Here is a 10859-nt window from a genome sequence, read left to right as displayed (position 1 = left end):
TGGAATTTTGGACCACTCTTTGCAAACTGCTCCATGTCATTTAGATTTGAAAGATGCCTTCTCCCAACTGCTGTTTTGAGATCTCTCCACAGGTGTTCTATGGAATTCAGATCTGGACTAATTGCTGTCCATTTCAGAACTCTACAGCGCTTTGTTTCTGAGTGCTTTTTAAAGTGTATTTTGGGTCATTTTCCTCTGCTCACTTGAGAGGAGGAGCAACAAATGTACAATCCCCATTGGTTAATCTTTTAGTGCTTGGTGCCTATTAAATAAATGAACACTATATGTTAAATATACCAATAACGGAAATCCAGCAGCTAAATTATATTGGTACATTTTGTGTGCACATGAGAGGATGTCTTATCTTATTAAGATAAGATTTATACATGTAATATCATTAGCAAACATTGTATTAATAAGTGTAACAAAGCGGGGGTTTCCTACTTTCTTTAAATGAAAACAATGGAAAAGGTACTGTTTATAAAACCTCTGAAGTCATTCAGATCCTTTATATCCTTTATTGTACAAATTAACAATTTCTGCAGCTTAAATGTAGAACCAAAATAATTTTGGTTCTACATTTAAGCTGCATATATGCATATATGTATATATGCATATGTTTTTGAACAAAGAAACATACAGATCTTAATGTTTAACACATTTATTCCAAATCTAAACAAAATTTACAAATATTTAAACATTTCATATTTACTTTTATCTAGCATTAATGAGTTGCTGTTATCCTAAAACAACTTACCATACAGAGTTGCTTTGTATCCTCAACATCATCATGCTAAATCACTGGGTAACAGTGATGGGCGGTCAGCGCCAGCAAAGCCTTCTCTGCTGGCCTAAACACCAGTCTAAATTCTAATATTTGTTCAATGAAATTGTATAAATTTATTCCCAACAGTTTATTCTCTTCATTTTTAAGTCAAGTCAAGTGGCTTTTATTGTCATTTCTACTACACACAGTGGTACACAGTACACAGTAAAAATGAGACAACGTTTCTCCAGAACCCTGGTGCTACACTAAACAACAACAAACAAAACAACATAGAGCTACAACACAAGTTACATAAAGTGCATCGAGTGCAACCTGGTGCAAACAGTGCAGACAAAAAACAGTACAGACAGACGACACAAGACAAGACACAAAACCCTATATAGCGCCGACCAGTAAACCTACTGTACACTTGATTATACAGTACTGTACAAGAAAACTGTAAAAACTATACAAAATAAAAACTATATCCCAGAAGTGACAATAAACAGAACAATGTAGTGCAAAAAATACAGCAGCAGTCGAAGGTGCAAAAAAACAGCATGTAAACAGTATAATACAATGATAATGATAAATGTGCAAAAAACAGCAGTTGAGAGTGTGGTACAGTTGAGAATAATAAATAATAAATAAATGAATGGTGGTGGAATGGATTGAGATGAGTGATGAGTGTGTGTTAAGTGTTAAGTCCAGGAAAAATTTTACATTTCGTTACACACATTTGAGTGTGTGTGTGTGTGTGTGTGTGTGTGTGTGTGTGTGTGTGTGTGTGTGTGTGTGTGTGTGTGTGTGTGTGTGTGTGTGAGAGAGAGTTCTGTTTCATTTCTGTGTATTAAGTAGCCTGATGGCTTGTGGAAAGAAACTGTTGCATAGTCTTGTTGTGACTGCTTCAGAATGCTTCGGAACCGTTTTCCTGATGGTAGGAGTGTAGTGTTTTTTTGTAGTGTAGTGTTTTTTTGTAGTGTTTCTCTTGGCTGCACTTGCTCTGCACACATTAATACATATGGGTTAGACTTTTTTTTGCCTACTGATTAAGAGAAATTAATTTGAACGGGGACATACTCAAAAATACATTTTGAATAAAAAAAGATAGACATCGTGAGGAGGTCGGCCAAGCTAGCTAGTGTGTCTCCGGGTTTGTTCACCACTTCCAGACCAGTAAGTACGACTATACCACAGGCTTACATCCTCTGAGGAGCGGTGCACATTATGATTCTGCATATCTGGTGGGTAGGTTTTATTTTATATACATTTAAATGTTTTTGCCATGTTATTAGACAAATATTGATTCTGAACTGCTCCAGATGATGTAGGTGCACAGTTGCGGTTGTAGTGTAGAGTTTTCGAGTCTTAACTGGGTTTCTTGCTTTAATAAAATGGTATTTACCCTCAATATGTGAAATGTCTCTCTCTCTCTGTAATACCACATGCTTTTATATTGCGTTTTTGTATTGTATTGATGGTTTCTATAATTGCGACGTGTTAGTGGTGGTATTAAGAGGTGGATTAAGTCGGGTAAGTCCTCACTGAAGGCCCACCCAGGTACCAAATGCACGGGCCGCCACTGCTAGGTAAACTGTTGAAAGAAAATACAAGACAAGGACATTTTTATAACCCATAATGAGGATGGGTTTCCTCTTGAGTCTGGTTCCTCTCAAGGTTTCTTCCTCATGCCATCTCGGGGAGTTTTTCCTTGCCAGAGTCGCCACCGGTTTGCTCATCAGGGACAAACTTATACACACTTATAAAGAACATGTTTATCACCATATTATCTGTGTAAAGCTGCTTTGAGACAATGTTCATTGTTAAAAGTGCTATACAAATAAAAATGAATTGAATTAAATTGCATTATATATAATAAATAAACTAGGTGATATTTAAAGTGGTGGATCCAGTCTAGTGATACTAGAGGATTTCAGGTGACATTGCAGAGAAGGGTGTTATAAGTTTTTTTGCACCTGTCAGTTGGCACACATTCCTTGTCCTCTCTGGGCTGACCTTATAAACTGTTACAGGATATCTTCCAGACACAATAAGATCCATGTGAAGACATTAATGTCTATGGGAATTGTTGTCAGAATTTAAAATTTAATTTAATTTTATATTTAAGCAGCAAAAATGTTCAATTTAAATTAGATGTCAAAAATACAAGTGAATTTGACTTTGAAAAATAAGAAAGAGTGTCATGTCTCTCATTAGATGTCACCGATATTACAAGCATATGGCTGTATTGCTTAGAACTTGAATTGCTGTATTAGGCATTGTACTCTGGGATTGTAAATGACATTGTTTCTATGTTCTAAATATTATAAAATCATAAACAAGCAAACCTTGGCAACGTTTGCATTTAATAAAATATTGCATTCACTAAAACTTGGAACCTAAACCTGCTCCAGCCTGGCAATGTCCTTGTGCACAAATACACTCCATTAAGATCTGGTTTACATGGTGTGCAGAGGAAGATCTTGAGTGGACTTCTATAGAGCTCAAATCTCAACCTTACTGAACACCTTTGGGCTGAATTGGAACACTGAGACCCCAGGTCCCCTCACCCTACATCAGTACCTGACATGAACTACAGATGCCCAATCCTTCAGAGGTCCCTAATGTCCCTCCAGAGGTCCCTTATCCTCCAGAGGTCCCTTATCCTCCAGAGGTCCCTCCAGAGGTCCCTAACACTGGTGTACCACAGGGCTGTGTGCTGAGCCCCTTTCTCTACTCCCTCTTCACCTCCAACTGCAGGCCTGTGAATGGATCTAACTCCATCATCAAGTTTGCAGATGACACTACCGTGATCAGTCTCATCACCAACAATGATGAGACTGCCTACAGGGAGGAGATCCAGCACCTAGCCACATGGTGCAACAACAATAACCTGCTCCTTAACACCTCCAAGACAAAGGAGCTCATTGTGGACTTCAGGAAAGAGTCTAGAGGCACACACGACACCACCCACATCAATGGGATGGCTGTTGAGCGCGTTTCCAGTTTCAAGTTCCTCGGGATCTCGGCCGACATGTCCTGGACTACCAACACCTCCAGCCTGGTCAAGAAGGCTCACCAGCGCCTCTTTTTCCTGAGGACACTAAAAAACAAAAATCAGCTCACCCTGGATATCAGCTTCACTCCCAGCCATGGTGGACATCCAAAAGAAACGCTGCCTTCATCGAGCTTGCAACATTTTTGAGGACTCCTCTCATCCCGCCCATAGACTGTTTTCTCTCTTGCCCTCTGGCAGGCGTTTCAGGTGCCTCCGGACCAGGACCAGCCGACTAAAGAACAGCTTTTTTCCTAGAGCTGTCTCTTTACTAAACTCTGCCCCTCGCTGATAAACTACACTACCACATTTCCCCCCCCCACACCTCACACTTCGTTATTTCGCTAATGTACTGTCTACACATAAACTTATGCTCACTTGGACACTTGCTCATTTCTCACCTCACACTTTGTTATTGGACTAATGGAGTGTTTACACAAAACTATGCTAATTTGCACACTGTTTTTTTCGTATTGCTGCTCACCATTAACTTATTACCATTGTATATATATACCCGTTTTCTGTTTATAGTATTAGCAATATATTATGTTCACCATTCACATCCTTCTGTAAATTTCTGTTTATAGTAATAGGCATCTGTAAATCATGTTCATAGTACATATATACTCATCTATATATTATTGTTCATCTGTAAATCATGTTTATAGTACATATATACTCATCTCTATATTATTGTTCATAGTACATATATATCCATCTGTATATTATATTTATAATACATATATATTCATCTGTATATTATATTCATAGTACATATATATTCATCTGTATATTCACAGTACATATACATCTGTAAATTACTGTTTATAGTCCTATATTTCATCTATTTAACTTATGTAAATCATGTAACACTGTATATCCTGCACTTGCTGTTATTGCACTCTGGTTAGACCCAAACTGCATTTCGTTGCCTTGTACTTGTACATGTGTAATGAAAATAACGTTGAATCTAATCTAATCTAATGTAATTTGTCTTTTTCTTTAGCTAGCCTCTTACCGTGCTCTTTTTGTGAATATTCATCTTTGTGAGGTAAAATAGACATTGAAAATTACACTCTGCTAGCTGTTTGCAATTTTCCTCTCTCAATGTTTTCTCCAATGTTTTCTCCTCACACAATTAATTAGCATGTTTTCTAAGAAAACCTGTGCTGTTAGGAAGGTGTGAATTAATTGAGAATTGAATTCTTCCTGTAAGATGTCGGCATTTATGACGTTCATCACCATGTTACTGTATTAAAATATTTCAAAACAGAAGGTATCCATGCACATATGTTAAAGAGCTTATATAATATTTGTAAGTGTAATACAAAGGGTCGGGTGTGTTTTAATTTATTTATGATTGAAGCTGTTGCTAGGTTAATTGTTTTGGCGCAGAAATACAAAACTTGCAGGAATGTCAACAAGATGAACAAGATATACTGCTTCAATCACAAGGCTTACTGAAAGCTAATGCGGAACTTTTTCAAACATTAATTGCTCAGTTACCCAATGTTTATCTAAGACAGAATCCACTTCATAAATTTTATCTCCTCAATATATTATGAAATAAAAGAGCTCACACCTGGAAATTAAATGGCTTTGTTTTGAACTTGTTTTGATCGCCGCTTGGTTGTATCTAATTATCACAAACATACAGTTCAGCATCAGTTCAACAGCAAGCAGATTTTTTTTTTTGTGGTTGAAAAGAAGGGCTCATTTTTTGGGCTCATGATTGTTTTTTAATAGATTAAACTAATTGACTAAATAATATAATTCTTATAGATTGGTGTGCTAAGAGTCTTGTGAAAAAAATGATAGAACATTATAGCCATAATGAATCATATTAGTTTGGGTACTTAAGTACATTTAAAGGCAAATACTTTTGTACTTTTACTCAAGTGAACGTTTAAAGGGAGCACTTTTACTTTTACTAGAGTAAAATAAAACATACAAGTATGTATGTTTTAGTGAAAAAAATTGCTATAACTCTAGTACACATTGCCTCCACCTGCTTGCCTTCTTCTAATCGTCTTTCATGGCTTTTCTATCCTAGACACACATTTCTTGCTGATTGGAACTTGCTGATTCTACTCAGAATTTGTTGCCCTTGATGGCAATTAGCTTTCCAGTTCATTTTGATGAAATGCAATCCCAGTGTGTGATGCTATTATTAACAACCCACATGGGCTCTATTTGGTTTGTTCTGAAACAAAATACATGCCTTACAAAATGCATGCTATCACACTGCAATATCTTTTTCTCATATTTCTGGCATCTATCAAACTAGGACATATGCTAATGTATAGCCTTGATGCACAAGTTCTCCTGTTTCAGAATGGTGCTGTTTTTCTACAATTTTAATTGATTTCACAGAGCTTCTAACAAGGTGCAGAGCTAATGTCTTCATCTTTTTTTCCTGTGTTTTTTAGCTGTGAAAGCTCCCACAAAATCAGTGATATTGTACTGTGAATATGGATTTGCAATAAATATTTAGTGCTCAATAAAATTAAGGGGCTGAATATAAGCAAGTTTTAGATTTTTATTTTTAGAATTATTAGTCTTGGACTTGAACATCCTAATTCTTATTTGACCTGCATTACTGGGTCAGTATAAGTAAGTAAGTAAATAAATAAATATATATATATATATATATATATATATATATATATATATATATATATATATATATACACACACACACACATATATACACATACATACATGACCCATTTATACTGATATTATATTTAAAAGTTTATATTTTATATTATGAAGGCTACAACAAAGTGACAGTCACTACATTCTCCTCATTAAAACTTACTAGATAATTTCCTCTCAAGTGTACCTCAAACAACTATAAAAATTTTTTTATTTTATTTATTAACTTTGTTTAGTTTATCACTTCTTACAGCCAATTACAGTATATGTTTTGTATGTACAATCCTTTCATTTTCATTTAATTATGTACTTTTTTCTTTTTTTGACTCAAATTCTTTCTTTTACACAGCACAGCTCAGCAAAATGTTGATTACAACACTGAATTTTACAAGGCAGAAATTTCCCTATAGACATCTAAGTATCGTGCAATAATCATCATGTGATAAATAAACTGAATCATTCACAACTGTTTTCCTGATTCCAGACTGTAAACAAATTACTCTGTTGTTTTGTTGCTGCACAGCAACCTTTTATAGTTTTTCATAGCAATTGGTTTCATTTTCATCTTAGGGTTGCACTCTGTTTATTGTATACTGTATTTTAAAATGGTTTAATATTTGCATATTTGCCCACCTGACCTTTCCTGCCATAAATGGTCCTACCAAACTGTTACCACAAAGCTGGATGCACACACTTGGATATAAAAATGTTCTTTTATTTTGGTATAATAAAATTTTGCGTTCATAATTAAATACTTTGTCACAAACTAGGGGGAAATATTCCTGTGTCAGTTTCTAATGGTAACATTTAGGTGTTTCAGGGAAGCTGATTGCTAACAGGTTCCTAAAACAAAGCATAAAATGATTCATAGTGAAGTTCAGTTAAACATGACACTTCTACAGGATGTCAACTTCTTTGAAAAGTTCTGCTCTGTTAGATTTTCCCTGGTGAAATAGAAGTATGCAGGAACAACAGCAGCTCAGACACACTGAGAATGTGTTGAAACGTTTCCTAAAATGACCTCAACATTAAAGAAAATAACCTATTTTAAATTTTCTTTTTTACACAGCTAGAGTACAAATATTGTCTTATGGGTCAAATTTGGCCCACCAGCTATACAACCATTTATACACTACAAAAACTACAGACACATCACAAAGACACTCTCTCTCACTCTCTCATCTTCCCTACATGACACCATTTATGTGTCCTGAACGAAGAAGATAACACTGATTTAAATGGCAAACAGGGCAGGATAGCAGCAGAAAATGTCTTGAGATGACACCAGGGGGAACAAAATATGTTGTTTTCCAAGCTTAGGACATTGTCTAAACATTTTTACACTATCCATTAAAAAATTCATCCTGGAAATGACCAATCTACATGGTTTTCAAAAATATGGAGACAAGTGGAAAATTGTTGACGAGACTGACCTGTTGAGTTAAAGACCGATTATACATGCCACAATGTCGATGAAGGTCCATTACATTTTTCCAGAAAATTACGGTTTGACAACCGTGAGTCAAAACCTGCAAGATGACTGACAAACTGGCTTTCATTAGAGAGGTCTGGGAGAAGTGGGTGAAGTGCCTGCCATACCTCTACAACCCCTGAAGTGACAGTGGATAAGCAGTTGCAATGGGCAAAATCAATTTTTATCAAAAAAATAAATGTTTCATATCTATAATGTCAATAATATTGAATGTTGATTATCTTGTTCAAAAGGTCACCGTCCTTTCCGGCAATATTTGGCCAGTAAGCCAATAAAGTATGGCATTAATATATGGGTGGCCTGTGATGCACAATCCAGCTAGTGTGCACAGGGAAGCTGACCAGTGGAAGCCAAGAAAAGAATCACTGGACTAGACTGAGGGGCCACAATGTAGAGAGAGACCATTTTTTTTACATCTTATAATCTTAGCCAGCAGCTACTGAAGAGACCACCACTCTAGTTTCTTACCTCCCAAAGAAGAACAAGAATGTGGTCTTCCTGAGCACACTGTATGAAACAGAAGAGATCTGTGATGGTAATGAAGCCAAAAGGTTGGTAGATGTTGTAGTTGTATTTATAGTCAGGCTGTTGTTATTATAGTTACTGTTTGCCTGCTTGTTACCCTTTGCTTAAAAATGTTTACACCTATGCAGGTACCTTTAGAAGTAGAAAAAATAAACATACACACTGAAGAGGGAACAACTAGACATTCACAGAGTTTGTGATGAATAATGAGGTAGTTTCTTCATGCAAAATAGATTTGAGGATTGAAATCAAATTTAGTTGCTTTATTTGAGAGTTTTAGTGAAGGCGGAAAATTTTTGACAGGACAAGACAACAGAAAAGTTTATTACTATCATCTTACCAACAATTTTTTTATGTGCCCAACCAAGTGATAGACAAGCTCAAGTAAAGGTACAGCACTAGTTGTTACATTACTTTAGACCTAAAGTAGAAAGCTGCTTAGTTGTGGATTCTGTAAGGGTTTGGAGCATGAACTATGCACTGGTTGGGCAAATCTTATATTGTTGCCAATGACATAACAGAAAAGGGAAAAAAGTCTAAAAGCATAATTACGTTCTTCCCAACATTTCTTACAAAAAAAATATCAATGTTTAAGACAGTGTTAGTATTGGTATATAATTTGGCATTTGATTAGACCAATAGATACACACATACAAAATAATGTAATCCATGCAGAAAATTCATTCTCTATACAATGCTGAATTGCATTGAATTAATTAAATCTGTCGTCAAGAATGACCATGTGAGCACCACAACTGGGTCATGGTACAATGGAAGTAGGCCTGGTTTGATGAATCACATTTTCTTTTACATCATGTAAAAAATGGTGGGTCCTGGTATTCATGTGGATGTTATGTTTTCATGGCTTAACTACCATAATATTGCTATTGACCAATTATGCTCCTTTATTTTTATGGTATTCATAAGGGTGTTAACCTCTTTTAACGGAATATTGCTTAGTCACACAGCAAAAATTTTTAGGTGTTGACAAGTTGTTTTGACAAGTACTCCAGATTTTCCAGATTTTCATCTTATTGAGCATCTGTGGGAACATGTCCAATCCATGAAGGCCCCAGCTGGCAACTTAAAGGACTTTAAAGGATTTGCTGCTAAAATCTTGTTGCCACAGTACATCTCCAGAGGTCATATAGACCATTCCTTGACTGGTCAGGTTTGGGTTTTTTTGGTGGCACCAAAAGGAACCACACCATAGACAGGTAAATTTAATGTTCAGCCTGACCATGTATAATACAATTTAAGAATATATGAATAACATTAAATGTGTTAATAACATTACATTTGATAAATTCAAATGTCTTCTTCTTTCGGCTTCTCCCATTAGGGGTCGCCACAGCGGATCATCCATCTCCATACCCCCCTGTCCTGTACATCTGCTTCTTTTAACCCAACTACCTGCATGTCTTCCCTCATCACATCCATAAACCTCCTCTTTGGCTTTCCTCTTTTCCTCCTTCCTGGTGGCTCCATCCTCAGCATTCTCCTACCGATATACCCCATGTCCCTCCTCTGCACATGTCCAAACCATCTCAATCTCACCTCCCTCGCTTTGTCTCCAAAACGCCCTACATGCGCAGTCCCTCTAATAAACTCATTTCAAATTCTGTCCATCATCATCACTCCCCATGAAAATCTCAAATCTTCAGCTCTGCTACCTCCAGCTCCGCCTCCTGTTTTTTAGTCAGTGCCACTGTCTCAAAACCATACAACATCGCAGGTCTCACCACAGTGCTATAAACTTTCCATATTACAAATCACTCCTGCCACTCTTCTCCACCCACTCCACCCTGCCTGCACTCTTTTCTTCACTTCTCTAACACACTTCACTTCTCTAACACACCTCTTCTCTTAGCCTGGCTTCCACTACTCTTTCTCATAACGTCATGGTGTGACTGATCAACTTATTTCCCCTGTATTTACTGCAGGTCTGCACATCTCCCTTATTCCTAAAGATCGGTACCAGCACACTCCTTCTCCATTCCTCAGGCATCCCCTCACCTTCCAGAATCCTGTTAAACAATATTGTTAAAAACTCCACTGCCATCTCACCTAAACATCACCATGTTTCTCTCGTATGTCATCTGGTCCAACCGACTTTCCACTCTTTATCCTCTTAAGTGCTGCTCTCACTTCCTCCTTACTAATCCTATCCACTTCCTGCTTCCCCAACTTCACACCACCCAACCTTCTCTCTCTCTAATTATTTTCGTTCATCAGCTGTTCAAAATACTCCCTCCATCTTCTCAACACACTCTCATCACTAGTCAACACATTTTCATTTCCATCCTTTATTGCTCTAACTTGCAGCACATCCTTCCCAGCTCACTTTTACATTTGCGGCATTT

Source organism: Silurus meridionalis, chromosome 25, assembly GCF_014805685.1.
Source record: "Silurus meridionalis isolate SWU-2019-XX chromosome 25, ASM1480568v1, whole genome shotgun sequence".
NCBI classification, from domain to species: Eukaryota; Metazoa; Chordata; class Actinopteri; order Siluriformes; family Siluridae; genus Silurus; species Silurus meridionalis.
The sequence above is the reverse complement of the archived record's forward strand: the minus strand, read 5'-3'. Positions refer to the sequence as shown.